General features: G+C 42.0%; 1 long non-coding RNA gene across 1 annotated transcript; it reads right to left on the bottom strand.

Annotated features, from left to right (window-relative positions):
- Positions 1-1277: 1277 nt before the first annotated feature.
- Positions 1278-17629, bottom strand: LOC149305245 (uncharacterized). The gene is made up of 3 exons (XR_016271792.1): positions 17356-17629; positions 12324-12444; positions 1278-1564 (listed from the first exon to the last, which is right to left on the bottom strand). It is a non-coding gene; the product is annotated as an uncharacterized LOC149305245 (long non-coding RNA).
- Positions 17630-23224: the final 5595 nt, after the last annotated feature.

Genomic DNA, 23224 nt, shown 5'->3' on the forward strand with positions numbered 1-23224 from the left:
CTGTTACTACCGGTCCCCAACTTACTTCAGCCAACATCCCACAAATTCCAAATGCTAGCATTGCTATTCTAGCTAGCTGCAACAAATCCCAGCCCCCCATCTAACTAACCTATACCACGACCCATAATCCCCAGGCAAATTGAAAAGCCAAAGCAATTATCTATACTAGTAGCAATTAAAACTTAAACTTAATGAAACAAAACTTGAAAACATAACCAAACATATGGACAGAAAAACCGTACAAATGAATTCATAAGAGCCTTTTCTTAGCTCCGCTGGATTGAAAAAATATTTTTGTATTCTTTCTTTACAAAAATAAAGTTCATTCATTGCTTGGATTTGTGTGGCTTCTCTCCTGTGTGGCCTCTCTGGTGATTGAATAGGCATGACCTCGTAGAAAAGCATTTTCCACATTGTTGGCATTTGTATGGCATCTCTCCTGTATGGCTTTTCTGGTGTGTCAATAGGTTTGACTGCCGAGAAAAACATTTCCCACAATGCTGGCATTTGTATGGCTTCTCTCCTGTATGGATTTTCTGGTGTGTCAATAGGTTTGATTGCTGAGAAAAACATTTCCCACAATGCTGGCATTTGTATGGCTTCTCTCCTGTATGGATTCTCTGATGTCTCACTAGGTTTGACCTCTGAGAATAACAGTTCCCACAATGCTGACATTTGTATGGCTTCTCTCCTGTATGGATTTTCTGGTGTGTCAATAGGTTTGACTGCTGAGAAAAACATTTCCCACAATGCTGGCATTTGTATGGCTTCTCTCCTGTGTGGATTCTCTGATGTGTCACTAGGAATGACTTCAAATAAAAACATTTCCCACAATGCTGGCATTTGTATGGCTTCTCTCCTGTGTGGATTCTCTGATGTGTCACTAGGACTGACTTCAAATAAAAACATTTCCCACAATGCTGGCATTTGTATGGCTTCTCTCCTGTGTGGATTCTCTGATGTGTCACAAGGATTGACTTCAAATAAAAACATTTCCCACAATGCTGGCATTTGTATGGCTTCTCTCCTGTGTGGATTCTCTGATGTGTCACTAGGAATGACTTCAAATAAAAACATTTCCCACAATGCTGGCATTTGTATGGCTTCTCTCCTGTGTGGATTCTCTGATGTGTCACTAGGACTGACTTCAAATAAAAACATTTCCCACAATGCTGGCATTTGTATGGCTTTTCTCCTGTGTGGATTCTCTGATGTGTCACTAGGAATGACTTCAAATAAAAACATTTCCCACAATGCTGGCATTTGTATGGCTTCTCTCCTGTGTGGATTCTCTGATGTGTCACTAGGATTGACTTCAAATAAAAACATTTCCCACAATGCTGGCATTTGTATGGCTTCTCTCCTGTGTGGACTCTCTGATGTGTCACTAGGATTGACTTCAAATAAAAACATTTCCCACAATGCTGGCATTTGTATGGCTTCTCTCCTGTATGGACTCTCCAATGCATGACAAGGATCGACTTGTACGCAAAATGTTTCCCACAATTCTGGCAGTTGTATGGCTTCTCTGATGTGTGGACTCTCTCATGACTGACAAGTTCTTCTGTAAAGAAGGATAATGACAGATAATACCGAATATCAGAGTTAAGAGAGGAAGGTGTTAGTCCAAGATTTAGCCCTATGTTTACGCCTCTGTATTTGACATTAAATTAATAAAGTTGGAGTGGGTGACTGAGCTGACGCTATTGCAGATGCCCCAAATCCATGAAACGATTAGGAGCTAGCAAAGAAGAGATTGTGGGGCAACTACCTTGAGGTAATCAATAGAAGCACATAGCCATACAGACTGTTGAAAAAAGATTCCTTTAAACATGTGTAAAAATATTTTGATTGAAAAATGGCATCATATCCTGTGAGATGGGCAGAGAGAGCTGAGTCAGAGCACATGGCATGATAATAAATAAATAAATAATAAAAGTTTTATTTTTATACTGCCCTTCTTGCAATCAGGGCAGTGCACAGCATATCAAAACAAGTACAAATACAAATTACAAATACAGTAAAAAAAAAAACCACAGTTAAAACCCACATTAAAAGCCCATTCTGGCCAGCTTGCCACTGCTGTCAGAAGGGGGGGGGGGGAGACTAACTGGAACTTGTGTCCGGGAATGCTAACTGGAACAGGAAGGTCTTTAATTCCTTCCTGAACTGGGCCAGGGAGGTGGCCGAGCGGAGCTCTATGGGCAGCGTATTCCAGAGGGTCGGGGCCGAGATGGTAAACGTCCTCTTTGATGTGGAGGCTAATCTTGCCCCTGGGACCCTCAGTAGCTGCTGCCCAGATGTTCTGAGGGTGCGGAGCGGATTGTATGGGGAGAGGCGGTCCTCTAGGTATCTTGGGCCCAAACCATGTAGGGCTTTATAGGTGTGATGATCCTTGCAGGCAAAGCCCTGTGCGTGACTATTACTCTCAGGGGATCCCTTTACAAAAAGAACTTTTCGCTGCCACCACCCAGTGAATGAATTATAATTATATTTTTATTGTAGCTCCACAGCTACCCCTTCCTCACACACACTGGGACTTGTGAGGAACAGAGAGAGAGAGATCTAGTTTCCTTTCTTGCCAACCCAGAACAACCAGTAGCCGAGCCTAGGCACGTGTATAGGAGCATAGAGATAGCAGATGCTTTTTTAAGAAAGAAGTTTATTTTAAAAAGGGATAGAATAGGATAGAAAGAATTTATATCACTCTTGCAAAGCCTCCTTGCCTTGCAGGTTAAAGAACATAGTTACAGAGTTCATTCCAGACAAGCCATTGTTGAAAATAACAAAAAGGCCTAAACGCACTAGCTAACACATTCCTAACTACTCACGGAAGATGGGATTTATAGTCCTTTTGAGTTCTTGGAATCAGGGAGCTGGCTCCTTGCCATCTCTACCTGCATTCCAGAGTCTGTGTTCCCCAGACTCCAAGAGACATCATCTGGTTCCCCCTCAGGAGAGGATCAAGGGAGAGACAAAGGAGCGCATGGCCTCAAAGGGCCTTTTAAAGATTTCCCATAGAAAGTTCTTGAATCTCACAGTCCTACTCTCTGATTGGTCAGTTAGACCTTACATCAGCTATGATGCTACAGCTCATTAGCATGTGATGTCATCTCTCATTAGCATGTTCCTCCTCCCCGATTAACCCCTTATGGTTCAGAAGAAGTTCCCAGATGACTGGAGGACCAGTCATCACAATAGGTTATAACCAACACCTTGTATTGCGCCCGGAAGCGAATAGGCAGCCAGTGCAGATCTTTGAGTACAGGTGTTATATGACTGGCCCTGGATGTACCAGTGACCAGTCTGACTGCCATATTCTGTACCATTTGTAGTTTCCGGGTATGGTACAAGGGTTGCCCTATGTAGAGCGCATTGCAGAAATCCAATCGAGAGGTTATCAGAGCATGTACTACCGTCTCAAGGTCCCTCTGGCCCAGGTATGGGCGCAGCTGGCGGATAAGCCGGAGCTGATAACAGGTGCAAGCTAACTGCAGAGGTCACTTCATGCTGTGTAGCACCATGAAGTGAATCACAACTAATACAGAATACAGGTCACATGTGGATTGCTGTGGATAGGATTGGATTGCAGTTGTGTATACAAGAGATGGTGAAGATGATGGAAGTCAGAGAGGAGAGCTTGCAAATATTTTTATTATTTTGCAACTCAAGATAGAGAACCTCCAAAGATTCGGATGAAATCAACTGTGTCTTTAACTTATTTTTAAATGTGAAAAGTGGTCAGTGTATCTGGAAATTTGTTTCCATACTGTGCTATGGTATGGTTGAGCTGCTTCTGGGAGCATCTGGGAGCATCGTGCTCACATTGCGCTGTACATTGTCTTGTGAATGGGACTGGAATTCACAGCCAACAAGGACCTGAGGACTGGTGTACTAATTCCTTATGTCTGAGGTATTTGCACCAAGCACCCATTGCATTCAATTTGATTTTGGACCCTATTTTCCCCACCCAGGAAACATTCTGCACCGCTTCAGCATCTCATTTTCAGCATCTCTTCCCTTCCTTTCTATTTTTCACTTTCCCTCCGTCTCTCTATTACAGACACAATCCCACAGAGTGTGATGCATAAAAGGGATCATAGAATCATCGAGTTTGAAGAAACTGCAAGGGCCATCCAGTCCAACCCCATTCTGCCATGCAGGAACTCTCAATCAAAGCATCCCCAACAGATGGCCATCCAGCCTCTGCTTAAAGACCTCCAAGGAAGGAGACTCCAATACACTCCAAGGAAGGAGTCTGTTCCACTGTCAAAGAGCCCTTACTGTCAGGAAGTTCTTCCAAATGTTGGACTTCCGGTTTGGCATGGCGTCTGAATAGGTCTCTTCTAGGATAGCTGCTGGAAGGGACCTGCTGGTTGCGGTGTTAGGACTGCTCTTTGGAAGTTTCCAAAGGCAGTCAAGAATTCCCCCTGATATTGGGGAATCAGAGGTGCTCACAGGAATCCATTTCCCAACACAGGGACTGAGAAAAAAGAAGATCTACTTCTCTCCCAAGGTGTATTGGCGGGGACTGTGGAGCAATACACAGCCGCAGCATGTGCCACCATTTTATGGCCCACAGGACGCATCCAACTATTTTAAAGTGTTTGAAATCGACAGTAATCCTGAAAATCTTTACAGTCGATGCTTTAACCTTTTGCAGTAAACTCTACCAGAGACGGTAAACTAATATTATCTGGATCTTTATTTTTTGAATAAGAACACAAAACGAGCAATAAAGCGGAAAGAGGAGGGAAAAGACAGATCGAGGTGCAGAGGAGAGTCGGGGAAGGAGATGGAGGACGGGAAGTTCAGGGGTTCGTAGTTCGGAGGAGAGCTGGGGAAAGAGACGGAGGACGGGTAATCCAGGAGGTCGGAATGTGGAGGAGAGTCGGAGAAGGAGACGGAGGCTGGGGAATCCAGGAGGTCGTAGTGCAGAAGAAAGCATGGGAAGGAGACGGAATCCGGGGAATCTAGGAGGTCGGAGTGCGGAGGAAAGCTGGGGAAGGAGACGGAGGACAGGAGACCAGGGAGTCTGAAGAAAGAGATAGAGGTTGGAGAGGGAAGGAGGGCGAGAGAAGGTGACAGTGGATAAAGTTTTGGAGGTCTGACTGTGGAACTGAGTCTTAAAAGGGAGAAAGTGTCCGGAAAATACAAAAGGTTGGAGAGTGGAAAGCTGGAGAAGGAGACTACTTCAGAAAAGTGAGGAGGCTGGGGTGTGATGAAGATTAAGGGAAAGAAAGGGACTTTGGTGGGAAGGAAAGATTTGCAGGCTGCAGAAGGTGGAAACATTTAGGAAAGGGGAGGAATTTGGGGCAACCAGAGACTAAATAAGGTAAAAAGGACAAATATTTACGCTTGGCGTTTTCAAGGTCATCTCACACGAGGCTTTGGAGAAGAAGCCGGATGTGGAGACGTCTTCTCCTTTACTCTTAATAGACAAAAGTTCAAACACCAAGTTTAAAGACTGAACACGAGAGACACAGGAATTGAGCCACAGTCCCATCTATTGGTGGGAGGTGGGAAAGAAAGGAATCTCAAATACATTGTGGCACAGTGTAAGTGAAATACTATTATATGTTAAAAAGGAAATTGGTGCTTGAAAGAATTTTCATAGAATCTATATTATATTAAGGTTGAAACAATTGTTCTAATCAATTTCGAAGTTATATAATAACAAGATTTGATATTAACATTAGCTTTGCCTAATAGTTAAACGCAATAATATATTTGAAGGCTGTTTACCCCCCCCCCCCCTTTAAGAACAAAATGGCGACTGGATCACAAACTGAGAATCAGCAACAACAAGAACAGAGGAAATTATCACAAGAATCCATTAAAACGCAAGACATGAATATGGTACTGTTGGAAGAGATAAGACAAATGAGACAAGAGATGAAACAAGATAAAGATGATCTGAGACAAGATATGGAGAGGATGAAGGGAGAAATTAAATTAGAAATGAGACAGGATCTTCAGGAGATATCCAAATCAATTAAAACAATAACAACTGATGTCAAACAGGTTAAATCCAAAATTAAAGACCTTGAAAGGAAAAATACAGAATTTGAAGAGAAGTTAAAAGAAGAAACTGAGAAGAGAAAAGAACTTCAAGAAGAAAGAACGAATAAAGAACAGAAGAACAGAGAGAGATGTCTAAACATTCGAGGTCTACCTGAAGAAGAAAATGAAGATATCTATGATAAAGTGACGGAAATCTTAGCAAACTTTATGGAAATGGAGAAAACAACAACGGAACTACAGATCGATAAAGCATTCAGAATTAATTCCTGGGTTGCTAGGCAAAAGAAATTGCCGAGAGATGTAGTAGTTTACTTCGTCAGGACCCATTTAAAAGAAAAGATACTACTGCAACACTACGATAACAGTGAAAGGAGAGGAGATGCAACTGTTGAAAGATGTCCCAGGAACGGTTTTGAGGAAAAGGAAGGAATACGCTTTTTTAACAAGAAGATTAAGAGACATGGAGATAAGATAAAGATGGGAGAATCCCGAAGGCATTTCTTTTTACTACAAACAGAGAAGAATCAAACTAACAAGTGTCCAGGATGTGAAAAAGTTTTTAGAAGAATTAAATGTAGAAACGGATCAGTCTGCCGAAGAGAGACTAGAGGAATTGAGGAAAAAACTTCAAAAAACAAAAGAAGACTGTCAATAGAAAGATGAAGAATCAGAAGAAGAGGATGACGGGGAAGATAAGCCATCAGGAGAGGAACTGACTGAATAAGAAACAGAATAACCCCCCACCTTATATAAATATATGAAACTATAAAAAGAATAAAGATGAACCGAAATATAAAATGTTTGACTTGGAACGTAAATGGACTTAACAGTCCATAAAAGAGAAGGATAATCTACCATTACCTGAACAAAACGAAAATGGACATTTTATGCCTGCAAGAAACACATATTAAAAATACAGAACTAAAATAACTGCATCAACCAAAATTAGGGAAAGAGTTTATCTCGGCATGCAACAAGAGAAAAAAAGGCGTGGTGATCTATGTTAAAGATGAAATTAAAACAAAAGAACTCTTTAATGACCCACAAGGACATTATATCGGTTTAGAAATTGAACACCAAATTGGCAAAACTTTAATAGTAGGAATATATGCACCAAATGAGACGAAAGATAAATTTTTTGTTAATTTGACAAAAAGTTTGACCCAATATGATTACGAACATATGATTTTGATGGGAGATTTCAATGGGGTGATTCATCCGCAGATAGACAGGAAATCTACAAAAATAATAAGGAAAGCACAAGGTAAACTTCCAAGGTCCTTTTTTGAATTAAAAGACACTATGTCACTAATGGATACATGGAGAACGAGAAATGGGACTGCAAAAGAATATACGTATTATTCTGAAGTACAAAAGTCATGGTCGAGAATTGATCTTTTTATGATTTCGACATCGCTAACTCCAAAGATCCAAAAAATAGAAATACTACCAAAAATCACTTCAGATCACCATCCAATTATATTAGAAATTCAAAATTTACCCAAAGAAGGTAATTGGAGATTAGAAGAATCACTCTTAAGAGATGAAAACATATTAAAAGAAGCACAAGAACACTTGAAATTTTATTTTAAAGAAAATATGGGCAACGAAGTCAGGATACAAATGGTATGGGATGCTTCAAAGGCGGTAATGCGAGGGTTCTTCACACAAAAAAGTATTGAGAAGAGAAAAAAACAAGGAAACAAACTAAAGGTATTACTACAAGAAATTAAAAAGAAAGAAAATCAACTGAAAAAGAATCCCGAGAAAAAAGATGTATTGGAAGATATAAAAAGGATGCAGAAACAGATCTCTATAATTCTTGTGGAAGAAACGGAAAAGAAGCTCAGATATGCCAAACAAAAATTTTTTGAAGCAGCTAATAAACCAGGAAAGTGGTTGGCATGGAAACTCAGGAAAAACGCTGAAAAGAAAACAATTTTGAAAATAAAGGACAGGAACGATATTCAAACTGACCAACAAAAAATCAAAAACACTTTCTTGAAATATTTTCAAAAATTATTCACACAATCCAAAGTAAAGAAGGAAGAAATCAGAGATTTTCTCAAAGACCAGAAGATAACACCAATTACTGAAACACAAAGAACTGAATTAAATAAAGATATTACTATCAATGAAATTTCAGAAGCAATCAGGAAAATGAAATTAGGCAAATCTCTGGGACCAGATGGTCTTTCCGCAATGTACTATAAAAAATTAGAATCAGAAATTATCAACCCATTATATTGTGTGATGAATGCAATTTTAAAAGAAGGAATACCAGAGTCTTGGCAATCATCATACATCACGTTAATTCCCAAAGCTGAAGCAAAAATTCAAGAAATCAAAAATGTCAGTCCAATTGCACTTTTAAACAACGACTATAAAATTTTCACTGTGATATTGGCCGACAGACTGAAAATGGATAAAAGATGATCAAGTTGGTTTTTAACCAGGTAGACACTTGAAGCAAAATGTAAGAAATATAATTGATTTGGTAGAATATCTTGATAAAAAACCAAATTGCCAAGCAGCCTTTGTCTTTTTGGATTGCGAAAAAGCATTTGACAGCATTAATTGGGACTTTTTGATTGAAACCTTAGAAAGATTAAAATTAGGCAAAAAGTTCATCTGATGGATCTCAGAAATCTATAAAATACAGAATGCAAGAATTTTAGTGAATGGAAGTAAATCAGATAATTGCCCAATACAAAAGGGAACCAGACAAGGTTGCCCCTCTCCCCTCTTTTGTACATTATAGTAGCTGAAATACTGAATAATATGATCAGACTCGAAAATGAAATCACTGGAATAAAAATCAAGAAGTTTGAACATAAAATCAAATCATATGCCAATGACATGGTTATAACCCTATCTAATCCCTTGGAAAGTGTTACAAAACTTTTGACAACTATAAAACAATTCGGAAACTATGCAGGTCTGACAATTAATGAAAAGAAAACCAATGTTTTAGTATTGAATATGAACAAAAAACAACAAGAAGAATTTACAGAAAAATCAGGTCTGAATATTTAAAAAATTGTGAAATATTTAGGACTAAATATAACCACAAAAAATTCTGAATTATTTAAAAACAATTATGAAAAAGCGTAGCAGGAAATTAAAATAGAATTACGAAAATGGTTGAAACTGAACCAATCTTGGCTGGGAAGAATCTCCACCATAAAAATGAGTATTGTACCTAAAATAATGTACTTATTTCAATCGCTTCCAATAATCCAAAATGACATTCCCTTTAAAGCATGAGAAAAAGATCTAACAAATTTTATATGGAACCAGAAGAAGCCCAGAATTAGGATGAAAATTATGCAAGAAACAAGAGATAAAGAGGACTGGGTATACCAAATTTAAGAATTTACTATCATGCATGCTGTCTCGATTGGGTCAAACAATGGATAAGATTGGAAGAGGAAAAAATACTGCAATTGGAAGGATTCGATTTAATTTACGGTTGGCATGCATATATGCTGTATGATAAAGTCAAAGTAAATAAGCAATTCAACTATTACTTTATTCGTAGAAATCTATTAAGGGTATGGTTAAAATATAAAAACAAATTGATAAGAGGAATACCAAGATGGACATCTACGAACGAAGCTTTCTTTGCCAGAGAAAGAATCAAGCAAGGTAATTGGCCTACATACAAAGACCTACTAAAAAAAGAAAAAGGAGAAGAGAAAATCAAATCAATGGAGGAATTAATACAGGAAAGATATGAAAACAACTGGTTCTTATATAGACAACTGCATGAGAGGTTCTGAACGGATCAAAAGCTGTTTCGAATTGAGAAGGAGGAAACAGAGCTTGAGAAAGTGTTAATTCCAGAAAACCAACATACTATCTCTAAACTTTATAAAATACTGTTAAGTATAGAAATGGAATCTGAACCCATCAAACAATATATGATAAATTGGGCAAGAGATTTGGGACAGCCTATATTACTGGAAGAATGGGAAAAAATTGGGAAAAAAGGATTAAACATACCTTAAGCTACGGAATAAGAGAACAATACTATAAGATACAATTTAGATGGCACTTGACACCAGAGAAAGTATCTAAAATATATAAAAACAGTAAAGGTGATTGTTGGAATTGTAATAAAAGTTTAGGTACTATGTTTCATATGTGGTGGGAATGTCACCAGGTTAAGAAATTCTGGAAAAAAATACATAAAGAACTGGAAAGAATGTTAAATATTACAATTGAGATGGACCCTAAAATATTTCTATTGGGTACGTTGCAAGACGATGTGGGGAAAAAATACGGAAAATTATGTTTTATTTATTAACCGCTGCAAGATTTATAATTGCTAAAAAATGGAAAAGGAAGGATGAATTGACAGTACAAGAATGGCTCTTGAAACTCTATGAGATTATGGAACTAGATAAGCTGACATGTTTACTGAAAGATAAAAGCTTAGAAAAATACAGAATGGAATGGCAACCAGTCATTAACCATCTGAAAACAGAGAATGGTCTGAATGGTGTAATAGCTTTTGAAAAATGAAATCTGTGCATTAGTCAACAACAAATGAGAACTAACTAAAATTAAAAGGATAAAAGGAGATGCCAGCAAATATATCATGGTAAGAACTAATTAGAAATACAAAAGAGGGACTATATCCTCACGTAGGATATAGTCAAAGAGATTACAAGAAAAAGGGGAAATATGAAGGTCATATTAGCCAGTGTAACTGGAGAAGAGAAATAATCACTGTAAAGGAAAGGAAGTTTCTTGTGCTTGTTTTTATTTAAATGTGATTAGTGTAAGACGTATGTATGTTTTTGTTGTATGTTTGTTTATGGAATTTTAATAATGAAAAAAAAATTTTTTTTTAAAAAAGGAAGTTCTTCCAAATGTTGAGTTGGAATCTCTTTTCCTGTGGCTTGCATCCATTGCTCTGGGTCTCTGGAGCAGCTGAAAACAAGCTAGCTCCATTTGTTGAGAAAGGCAGGATAATCAATATACAAATAACTCATTGGCAAAGGCAGAGCAAGGGGGCTGGGACCTGGACTCCAATTTTGGTGAGGGTCAAGCACCAGGGAGCAGCCTTAAAACAGCCTTAAAACCTCTATATGACAGGCATGGGCTACTGATGGGGTTTGGAGGAGATCTCAGGGGCAACCCCACATTGTATTGCCTGGAGGGGTGAAATAATATTGTGCCCCTCAACATCCCACAGCATCCCTTTGGGGAAGTGGAGCCCATTTTGCCACTGTTGGGCCCTCTCTAAGCCATTGCAGGACCAAGGGAGGGCTTTCCCCCAAGAAGACTCTCCAGAGCCTTAAAAGGATGGAAGAGGGGGCAAAAGAGGTAGGAAACTTGCTCAGGGGTGTGTTGAGTACCATTTGGGTGTGAAAAGCATTAATCTCCATGGCTTCTTTCCACAAAATCCTAGAATTAGCAGTTTAGGATGGGGTAATTAGAATCCTTAGAAACTGGAGAGCAATAATGCCTCACTGAACTACAGATTCAACTATTCTACAGGATGTTGCTATCACAATTAAACTATGCTTGAAAGGCTCTATGATTCCTAGTAGACCGCAAGTTGAACATGGGCCAACAGTGTGATGCGGCAGCTACAAAGGCCCATGTGATTCTAGGCTGCATCAATACAAGAATAGTTTCTAGATCAAGGGAAGTAATAGTGCCACTCTGTTCTGCTTTGGTCAGACCTCGCTTGGAATAATCCTGTGTCCAGTTCTGGGCCCCACAATTCAAAAAGGATGTTGACAAACTGGAGCATGTCCAAAGGAGGTAAACCAAAGTGGTGAAGGATCTGGAAACTATCAAGCTCTATGAGGAACAGCTTAGAGAGGTGTTTATGTTTAGCCTGGAGAAAAGAGGATAAAGAGTGGATATAATATCCATGTTTAAAAATTTGAAAGGGTGTCATGTTGCGCAATGAGCAGGCTTACTTTTTGATGCTACAGAGAAAAGGAGACACCACAATGAATGCAAGCCACAGGGAAAGAGGTTCCACCTAAACATTAGGAGGAACTTTGTGACAGTAAGAGCTCTTTGACAGTGGAATATACTCCCTTAGAGTTTGGTGGAGTCCTCTTCTTTGGAGGTCTTTAAACAGAGGCTGGATGGCCATCTCTTGGAGGTGATTTGAATGTATATTCCTGCATGGCAGAAGGAGGTTGAACTGGATGGCCCTTGTGCTCTATTCCAACTCTATGATTCTATAATTCTAGTGGAATGATAGCGACATAATAATATAGTATGAAAGGGCCCAGTCTTTATAGAAAGAGCAATGGATTCAAGTTCCTTACCTACAGAAGCCACATTCTCATAATTGTCCATCATTACATAATTGTACAAAAGCTTCTGTTTCTCTGTCAACAGATTCCATTCCTCTTTGCTGAAATATACTGCCACATCTGCAAAGGTCACCTGAAATAGAAAACAGCCCTCATCCAGAGAGTGACTAAGCAAAAGGGGAGGAAAGGACATGGTGCATCCAAATATTATTTCATCACTTCAGAATTCAGTCCAGGAAATAAACTTTAAATTCTGTCAGCAAGCAAAAAGCTACTGCCTCTGAGTTCAGTTTGTCTTGAATCCTTTCAAAATAATATAAAATATAATAAACAATATAATTTAGGCCATGGCTGGGATACTGAGGATGGATTAGGATACTGACTATCCCAACACATATAGTACATTTAGCCACAAAAGAATTATGGTGCATTTAGCCATTTCTTGCCAAATTTCAGAGGCAAGTGTCATTTTTAAAAAACAGTTCTGGGGAGCACTCTGGACTTGAGGGCCACTGGGACCACCCCCAATTTCGATCCAGAGATGGTCTCCCATATCCCCAACATTTTACAGATGGGAAAAGTGGACAAGCAACACCAGAAGGTGGTGAGGATGGCCAAAGTTGTTTAGGAGGAAGATCACACAAGCTAGGAAGGGCACAGCAGTTTGCTTTTGCCTCAGCCTCCTGGCAAGGGAAGACCCTGGCAACTTCTCTCCTCTCCTCTCCTCCCTTTTGAGTTGATGCAGTGCAAACTCCTTGGAAGTCACTTAGCAGCAACCCAAGAGAGCTGAGGAGAAGGGGGGAAAGTGGGAGGAAGAGAGAGAAACTGGGACATTTTCAAAAGCCCCTGAAAAAGTGGGGTGACAGAGGATTAACCAGGACTTTCTCTGCCAAATTGGGACAATATGTTCTCCACTCACTTTCATGAGCTGCCCCAGCAGTGACACAAATGAAACTAATAGTCAGGATGGTGACTCACCAAAGAGTTGTTGTACTTGGACAGTCTCTTTCTCTTGGAGCCCAACTCCCTCTGCTTGGCCTCTGTTTTGGCCATTAGGTGGGCAATGGGGTCCTGGTGGCCCTGCACTTGGGTCTCTTTCAGCAAAATATGCCCCAAAGCTGTGTACAAGGAGGGCGAGGAGAAGTTCCTGAGAAAAGAGACTAGGGTTAGGCTTGATTTGTTAAGAAACCCTGCATCACTCAAAGACACAGAGAACAGCATTCTGCTGGTGAGATACGCAGGTGACATATGGCTCTTTTGGGCCAATGCAGAGGTGGGCATCCCCTTCCTCCCGCTGCACCAAACAAAGCCCCCTGAACCTAGCATAGATTCACTGCAGCTCCCCTAGACAACAGATAATCCATGTTAAAATGCTTTTGACGTTGCTATGTTGCGCAGCACGTGAGGCAACACATTAACATATGGCGCCAGATTCTCCACCTTGACTGTAGTCAGTAGCTTGTGAGCTGGAGAAACACCTGTTGCTTTCTCAATGAGCAAAGAGACACTGAAATCTTCTCCTCTCAGATGAGGCTTTTATTCATATAAGAATTCATATACATTGACACCATCCACCATCCACACCAGTAACAACCCACTCTGAGGCACACACTGTCTCACTCTTCCTCAGTGACAGTTGTGAATGACAGTTGACGGTTGCATCAACATTCCAGTGATGCACTGTTTAAATGCTGACACATGTAACTGCCACTAGAGCTGTCAATGACTCCCACAACAGCTCCACCTAGTGGCCACATCCATGTCATCTCCTCAGACCTGTTTACCATGGTCCTGACACTCCATACCTTGTGAGAGTGGTGGGTGATCAGGGGATGGGGAATTGGAGAGGACACTGGCTATGTCCCTGTAGCTAGATGTGAAATGCGTGCATCATCTGCTGAAACCTCCAGAGGTCCCCAGTAGCCATGAGAGGAAAATGCCTTCATTTTGATTCTGGCTAGAGAAGCACAGCTGGATGCTTCTCCAATGCCTCGCACCCAACACTCTCATCAGGCACGGAATGGCCATGCGGGAGGGCTTCCACAACTCTGTGGAAGTACCTGGGTCAGTGAATGGCCAGTTGTAGCCTCATTCCACCCAGAGCAACACTGGAGAATGGAGGTTCTGCTGGGTCAGGCTGTCTGGCCTGGTGGCCCCTCATTCTCCCAGTGGCCAAACCAGTTGCCCTCCATCCCCCAGGGAGGCCTCCGGTCAGGCAGGGCAGGAAAAGAGCTCTCTCTTTTCAGGTTGCTCCCCTCCCATGCTATCCAGCCCTCCTCCCAGGATCGGGGGGCACCAAAGGATTGAGCTGATGGAAAGGGAGCACCCAGTTGCCATGGCAGCCTTCTGCATGCAGAGATATTATAATTCTGAAAGTGTCTCTTCCCATGTGGAGAGTGCCCATTTTCCACATTGTTCCCTGCCCATCTTGGCTTGGGGATATCCTGTTCAAGCCACATACAAGCCTAAATCCTAGCCTGTATTGTATCCTATGCTTAGTCCTAATCAGATTAGAATCACTGAATCAGTTGGATTTACCTATAGATTGACTCAGCAGTCACTTATGGGTTCAGTGGGTCTACTCTAAGGTTAACCAACAGGATTCAGGCCCTCTCAGATGTTAATTGCAGGAATGCAAGTTTTTCATGCTGTGTCATCATCACTGATGAAAATGTGACTTCTCTTTCATTCAGTGGAGGAGGAGGAGGACCTGTTTTCTGTCCCATGAAGAGAAGTTCTAGTTCCTGGACTGGATAAGACCTGCAGCACTTTATGGATCTCATCCATGGCCTCCCCTCATCCTGCCCCCTCCCCATGTAAGACAGTGGTGAAAATAAGTATTTCAGTTTTACAAATGAGACCATTTCTCTGAGCTTAACTGCTGTATTTATGTGTCAGTCATAGCAGGAGCATGAGGTGTGCCTCTCCTCTCTCTGTTTCCTGAAGCCACACAGAAATTGATGCATGAACATTTGTGTGCATTGTGTCTGAATGGACCTATTGTCAAAATCACTTCCACTTCACCTTGTGTATTCTTAAAAAGTATGCACACTGCTGAATATGTTACACTTAATGCAACATAAGTCCATAAATGTATAGGTTTGTTTGTTTTTTTATGAATAGTGTTTATTTGCTTTTCAACATATAACATATAACAATTACAGACAAACAAACTGTGAACTTTCCATAACCATAAATAGACATGAAAACATCCCTATACATCTGCTATACCTCACTTACTATCTTAAAAAGACAAGACTAATAGGAATAACTCACATATACTTCCTAAAGGACCTATCTTTATAAAAACATATAACACAAAAAGAAATATGACTTCCTCCTACTTGGAAAACCTTTCATATTTATTCTATTTAAGTAAATGTTTTATCCTTCTACCTTGATTACTTCTTACTTTACATTACCTTATTTCACCTAGATTCATGAGTTATTTTAACTTAATTATATTCCCTGGACCTTCTTTTGCTGATTTCCTTGAGTAAACAGTTATTTTTACCAGGTTTGGGATACCTAACATTATTAATCAACTTCTGCTTTCTACCCATACATTTCACGCTTCCACTTTGTATACCATATATTTTTCTGACGTTATTCTGACAGACGACCCTTTACTTCCTGATTATAACATCTTTCCAACGTTTTTCTAAAGAATCATAAAATACATTCCAACCTTTTTAAACACTTGCTTCAGTTTTCCCTTTCATCCAACATGTCATCACATCCATCTCCGCCATCTCAAACACTTCAACTAACCATTGTTCTATGGTTGGGCTTCCTCTGTTTTCCAGGTTCTAGCAAGTACTATCCTGGCACATGTTAAGAAATAAAAATGTAGTTTCCCATAGGGTTTTTCCCCATCTTGCTATCTATCATTCCTAACAAAAAGGTTTCTGGAGAGAAGGCAATTTCTATTGTTAAATTTGTTACCAAAATTTTGAATATATGTAACCAATATTTTTTGTTTCTGAACAATTCCACCAAAGACGAAAATAGGAACCTGTAATGTAGGAGCATTTCCAACACTTGGGTTTGGTATTCTTGTACCTATGGGCAATTCTCTGAGGTGGCAAGTGCCATCTATATGTCATTTTATAAACACTTTCTTTCAAATCTTGGCTTACAGTACAGTTCATTCTCCTACTCCATGTCTTCTCCCACTGTTTGTAGTCCAAGTTATGTCCTATGTTCAGTGCCATTTCACCATTATTATCTCCTCTTCTGTATCCCCCATTTCAACAAAATTTTCTAACATTTAGAAACCATTTTCCCTTCTTTTTTCTACAATTTCATTCCGTTCCGATTTTGCATTTTGTATTCCTCCTAATTTCACATCTATTTTAAACCTCTCCCTCATTTGACGATAGAGATACCAGTGACAATCTAGGCCAGATTCTTTAAGTTCTTCTTGTGTTTTGATCTCTAGTTTTCCTTGCGATTCTTTAGTACTTCCTTGTATCTTAACCATTTAGTTTTCTGGATACTTTTCCTCCCAAAAGGAGCTTCATGTGGCGAATACCATAAAGATATTTGGGGACATATTCTACACTTGTTTTCCCTCCCAGATCTTCAATAGATCTTTTCTTACAAAATGGTTTGTGCTTTCTTTATAAACTTTCTCTTTACTGGCTTGTTTGCTTGTTCAAAATTCCTTTGTTTTAGATATCTAAGTTGATTCTGTATTTCCATTGTTATTTTCCATATAGGTTTACGAGGAAAGATTGCATCTTGGATTATGCTCATTTTTGAGATATGTAAATTCATTTTATAAACCCACTGAAACAAATATCTTAAAAAGCTCTAGTAAACAACACGGACACACACACAGTCCCCACACAAAGGACTCACTGGCGCTCTGTGTGTCTGGGGTCTGGAAATCTCACTTCCACCTTCTGGGAAGACAATGCTGCAGCCAGAGACTGAATTTGGGGCTTTATGCCTGCAAAGCATGGGCTCACTCTCTCAGCTGCAACCCTTCCACACAATCCTGGACTGAAACATTGAGACAGTGCCAGGAATAAAGACCTACCTTCAGTATAGACCCTGATTCCCGCAGCCCCAGAAAGGGCTCTCCTGCAGTCCTTTATGGCCGGAGCTTCCCTGGGTCAGAGGCCGTCTCTTCAGCCGTAGAGAAGGGTTGCTCTGAGTGCGAAGGAGGAGGAGGAGGTCCACAGGGCTGAGGGAGGGAAGGCAATGGGGGGAAAGTCAGTGCCAATGGCCATGGAGGGCAGAAGGTGATGCCTAGGAAACTCCTCTGAGTCCCAGCCATTCTAGGAATGAGTGGCAGGAATTAGTCCAGGGGGCTGAGGGGGTCTCCTTTCTCAAAGGAGGAGGCAAGGACCGGTGGCGCCCTCCCCAGCTAGAGACCAAAGGGAGGGTCTCTTTCCCCACCTCTCTCTCCCAGCCCCCAAAGCCCAGCCTCCCACTGGCCCTGAGCCCCTTGCCTCCCCTTCCTCAGACCCCCACAGGCCCCTTCCTTCCTTCCTTCCTTCCTTCCTTCCTTCCTTCCTTCCTTCCCCCCAAAATGTAGGGCCAGAGGCACAAAGGGACACACTTCCTTCCTTTTGGCCCAAGGAGCCTGGCCTCCTTCTCGGTCTGGAGCCTCAGGGAGAAAAAAGGGAGTCTCTCGGTTCCCAAAATGGAGGATGAAAGGGCCCCAAAGTCAGAAGGGACCCCAAATAGGATTTCTGAACCTAAACAACACAGAAAGGTTTTCCTGATGGCACCCGATGGCTGTGAGAACACAAAAAGCCCCCAGACAGGATTTCCAAACCTTAACAACACCTAAACATTTTCCTGATTCTATAGAAAGGAGGAACCTGATCCCCTCCTTAATTACAATCAGTAGTGAAAGGTATTAATATTGATATCAAGAGTGCCCATCGTCCACAACCCAGCTCAGGTCTTGACCGCTCAGGGAGGCCAGTCCAGCTGCAGGTGGTCCTCCATACGTCCTCCTTTCCTTCTGCATTCCTCCTCTTTTCCCCAGCATCAGCTCCTTTCTCAAGAAGGCTGCATCTGCACTATAGAAAAAAGGCACTTTGACACCACTTTAACCGCTCAGTGCTATGGAATCCTGGGATTTTACCTTTGGACCCTTAACCTTCTCTCCCAGAGAGCTCTCATGCCACAACAAACTACAAATCCCAGGATTCCATAGGATAGAACCAGGAGAGTTAAAGTGGTTTCGAACTGGATTATGCAGATATAGCCTAAGTCAGTTGTAAAAGGATAGAAGCAGCCAAGTCGAATTTTTATCCTGTTAAAAATGGGTTTGCTTTATTAAAATATGAGCAGTTTGTTGTCCTGTCTAATCCTTATTCTTCATTTCTTGTTTGTTTGTATGTTTGTATGTATCATTCTTGGTAATATGAGATGGTCTGGTCTGCCACCTTCCTTCTTGCCTGAAAATCTATTAATAAGAAACTGGGGGAGAGTTTTAAAAACTCCCATAGGAGCTACTTTTGGCCTTTTGGGGGGACAATCCTCCTCCTAGAAGCCAAATCCTGATATTTGTGAAGAATAATAATAAGGCTTGTATTGAAACTATGCTCCCCATTTCTGATCCCTTTTGAAACCCATGTTCCCCAGAAGGAGCAGAGCTGTGTAATAAGAAACCCTCTCAGAAAAGACACACAAAGGACACACTTCTTTTTGGCTCAAGGAGCCTGGCCTCCTTCTCTCTCTGGAGCCTCAGGAGAGAAAGAGATGCCTCTGTTCAACTGAGAAGGACTCAGAGAAGGTTCTGGAACATTATTCCCCACAGTCACAAGCAAAACAAAATGGCCACCGGAACACAAGATGGCTGCCAGAACACAAAATGGCCGCCTCTGCCTCAGCACTTGGCTGTTTGAGGCCTTCAGGAAACACAAAATGGAGGATGAAAGGGCCCCAAAGTCGGAAGGGGCCTCAAACAGGATTTCCCAACCTTAACAACACCTAAAATGCCAAACCAGAAGTACATTCCCATAGTTCCATACCACTGAGCCATGGCCATTACAGTGGTGCAGAACAAGAATGCCCAGTGGGGTGGCATTAATGATGATTAAGGGCTGGAGGCAGCTGCATCCTCCCCCTCCAAGCCTGATAATATCATCACCACCATCATCGCCACAACCACCATAACTCAGCATGAGAGCCAGCACTGACAGCATGAGAATCCCCTTTGGGGAGTCACACTCTCCCACCTTCAGAGAGAGTGGCACCGTGAGGGCAGTGGCCACAGAAAAGCAGCAGCAGCAGTAGACCCAAGCCAGGCCCATCCAGCCCTCAGCACAGCAGTGAAGCCTAGTGGTTCCAGGCCTTGTCTCTCTGCTGCCACTCCCCTCCCCTCGCTCCTTCCTTTCTCCCTCTCTGTCTGTCCCTTTCTCCCTCTCCTCACTCACTCTTCCGCACGCACAGCTAAATAGAGAAGCAAAGCTCCTCCTCTTCTTGAGGCTGGCCAATGGGGGCAGAGCAGCTGGAAGACCCCGCCCCCTGCCCCAGACTCACATTTTCTTTGCCGGCAGCCATTTTGTGTTCTGGGGGCCATTTTGTGTTCTGTTGGCCATTTTGTGTTCTGCCATCCATTTTGTGTTCTGGGGGCCATTTTATTTTCCGGCTACCATTTTGTTTTCCGGCTACCATTTTGTGTTCTGCCATCCATTTTGTGTTCTGTTGGCCATTTTGTGTTCTGCCATCCATTTTGTGTTCTGGTGGCCATTTTGTTTTCCGGCTACCATTTTGTTTTCCGGCTACCATTTTGTGTTCTGCCATCCATTTTGCATTCGGGTGGCCATTTTGTGTTCTGGCAGCCATTTTGTGTGCTGCTTGTGACTGTGGGGAATAATGTTCCAGAACCTTCTCTGAGGCCTCAGTTGAACTGGCCATTGGCTTCTCTTTCTCCTCCTGAGGCTTCAGAGTGAGAAGGAGGCCCAGCTCCTTGGCCAGAAGGAAGGAAGTGTGTTTCTTTGTGTGTCTTTTGTGTCTCTTCAGAGAGGATTTTCCTATACAGCTCTGCTCCTACAGGGAAACATGGGTTTTAAAAGGGATCAGAAATGGGGATGATAGTTTTCATACAAGCCTTATTATTATTATTATTATTCAGAAATATCAGGATTTGGCTTCCAAGAGGAGGATTGTCCCCCCAAAAGGCCAAAAGTAGCTCCTTTGGGAGGTTTTAAAAGTCCCCCCCAGTTTTCTTATGAATAGACTTTTATGCATGAAGGAAGTTGACAAACCAGACCATCTCATATTAGCAAGAATGAAACAAACAACAACAACAATAATATTTATTTATTTATAACAACAAAAATAAGGATTAGACAGAAAAACAAAGTGCTTATTTTTTGATAGTAAAACCATTATTAAGAGGGTAAAAACAGACTTGGGTACTTCTGCCCTTTTACAAACAACGCAGGCTGTATCTGCACTGCAGAAATATTCCAGTTCGAAACTGTGTTAACTCTCCTTGCTCCATCCTGTGGAATCCTGGGATTTGTAGTTTGTTGCAGCACCAGAGATCCAGAGCCACCCCAAGGCAAGGCTCTCCAGAGCTCTCTTGGCCCTCCTTTGCTTGTGAATACTGACTATCTCAGGGAGTCTCTATATTATAGCATTAGGAAAACCTTTAGATATTGTTAAAGTTGGGAAATCCTGTTTGGGGTCACTTCTGACTTTAGGGACCTTACATCCTCCATTATGAGTTTCCTGAAGGCCTCAAACTGCCAACTGCGAAGCGCTGAGGCTGCCATTTTGTGTTCTGGCAGCCATTTTGTGGTCCAGGGGCCATTTTGAGACTGGCCCATTGTGACTTCAGTCTGATGCTCCTTACCTGAAGCATTGATACTTTCCCATTGTGATTTCAGACTGATGCTCCTTGCCTGAAGGATTGTGACTGGCCCATTGTGACTTCAAGCTCATGCATCTTACCTGAATAACTGAGACTGGCCTATTGTGATCTCAGGCTGACCCTCCTTTCCTGAAGGATTTAGATCGGACTATTGTCACTTCAGACTAGTGCTCTAAACCTGAAGGAATGAGACCGGCCCATTACTTCAGGCTGATGATGCTCGTTGTCTGAGAGATTGAGACTGGCCCATTGTGACTTCAGTCTGATGCCCCAAATCTGAAGGATAAAATGGGTCTATTGCGATCTCAGGCGGATCCTTCTTGCCTGAAGGACTGAGACTGGCCCATTGTGATCTCAGCCTTGAGTTCCTGGCCTTAAACATTGAGACAAGACTATTGGAGCTTAAGGCTTGTGCTAGTTACCTGAAGGATTAAGACTGACCCATTGTAATCTCAGGTTGATGCTCCTTGCCGGAAGGATTGAGAATGGCCCATTGTGACCTAAGGCTGATGCTCCTTCCCTCATGCATTGAGTCTGCCCATTTGGACTTCAGGCTGATGCACCTTGCCTGAAGTATTCACACGTACTATTGTGACTTCAGTCTGATGCTCCTTACCTGAAGCATTGATACTTTCCCATTGTGATTTCAGACTGATGCACCTTGCCTGAAGTATTCACATGTACTATTGTGACTTCAGGCTGGTGCTCCTTACCTGAAACATTGAGAATGTCCCATTGTGACTTCATAGAATCATAGAGTTGTAAGAAACCACTAGGGCCACCCAGTCCAACCCCCCTGCCATGCAGGAACTCTCAGTCAAAGCATACCTGACAGATGGCCATCCAACCTCTGTTTAAAGACCTCTAAGGAAGGAGACTCCAAACCACTCCGAGGAAGGAGTCGAACAGCCCTTACTGTCAGGAAGTTCCTCCTAATGTTGAGGTGGAATCTCTTTTCCTGTAGCTTGCTTCCATTGTTCTGGGTCCTAGTCTCTGGAGGAGCAAAAAACAAGCGTGCTCCCTTCTCAATATGACATCCCTTCACGTATTTAAACAGGGCTATCATATCACCTCGTAACCTTCTCTTCTCCAGGCTAAACATACCCAGCTCCCTAAGTGTTCCTCATAGGGCACGGTTTCCAGACCTTTCACCATTTTGTTTACCCTCCTTTGGACATCCTCCACTTTCTCAACATCCTTTTTGAATTGTGGTGCCCAGAACTGGACACAATATTCCAGGTGGGGCCTTGGGCAAGTCTCACTCTCTCAGCCTCAGAGGATGGCCATGGGAAACCCACTCTGAAGAAACCTGCTAACAAAACCCTTTCAGAAGTTCCCTCAGGTCACCATAACACCTGGAAACAACTGGAAGGCACACACCAAGAACAACATTGGGAAATAGGGCAAGTCACACTTTCTCAGCCTCAGAGCGTAGTAGTGACAGGAATTGCTCAGCCAAGGGTGCCCCAGCCTTCCCCACTTCAGCAGCCATGGAGCACTTGATGCTGGAAAGGTCAACAGTGCCACCGACCATTGCCTTCTTGGCCGAAGCAATGGTTGGGCAGAGGCTCAAGCCCATGGTGGATTCCTTGATCCCAGCCATTAAGCCCCTAAGCTGATGGGAAGGTTAGGATTCATTTCTTCCCTGGAGAAGTTACACTCTCTCAGCCGCAGAGGAGGGCAGGGACAGACCTCCTCCCCTAAATCTTGGAATATAGGAATCAATCCAAGGACAGGATGGGCAGGCGACATCTGCCCCTTTTCTGGAGGGACTATTTCGGATCTAGGATCCATTTTAAGGCCACCAGGCTCAAACCTAAACACTGATCTCAGTCAGAGTCTTTGGTGAGGAGACAGGTTTTCTCCAGCTATAAATCTGTGGATATAAGGATCCAATAGTACCAGCGGATCCATATATGCACACATTCAGAACAAGATTGCACCTGTCTATTCACAAGCAAGTCTCACTGAAGTCAGGACAAGCATGTTGTTGTTGTTGGTGGTGGTGTTGCAATGTACCTTCAGGTGATTTCGGACAGCAGTGCCTGCCCCATGATTAGAGCTTGGT

This window comes from Sceloporus occidentalis, unplaced genomic scaffold, assembly GCF_023333645.1.
Source record: "Sceloporus occidentalis isolate IW3139 unplaced genomic scaffold, rSceOcc1.0.p SCAF_12, whole genome shotgun sequence".
Lineage (NCBI taxonomy): Eukaryota > Metazoa > Chordata > Lepidosauria > Squamata > Phrynosomatidae > Sceloporus > Sceloporus occidentalis.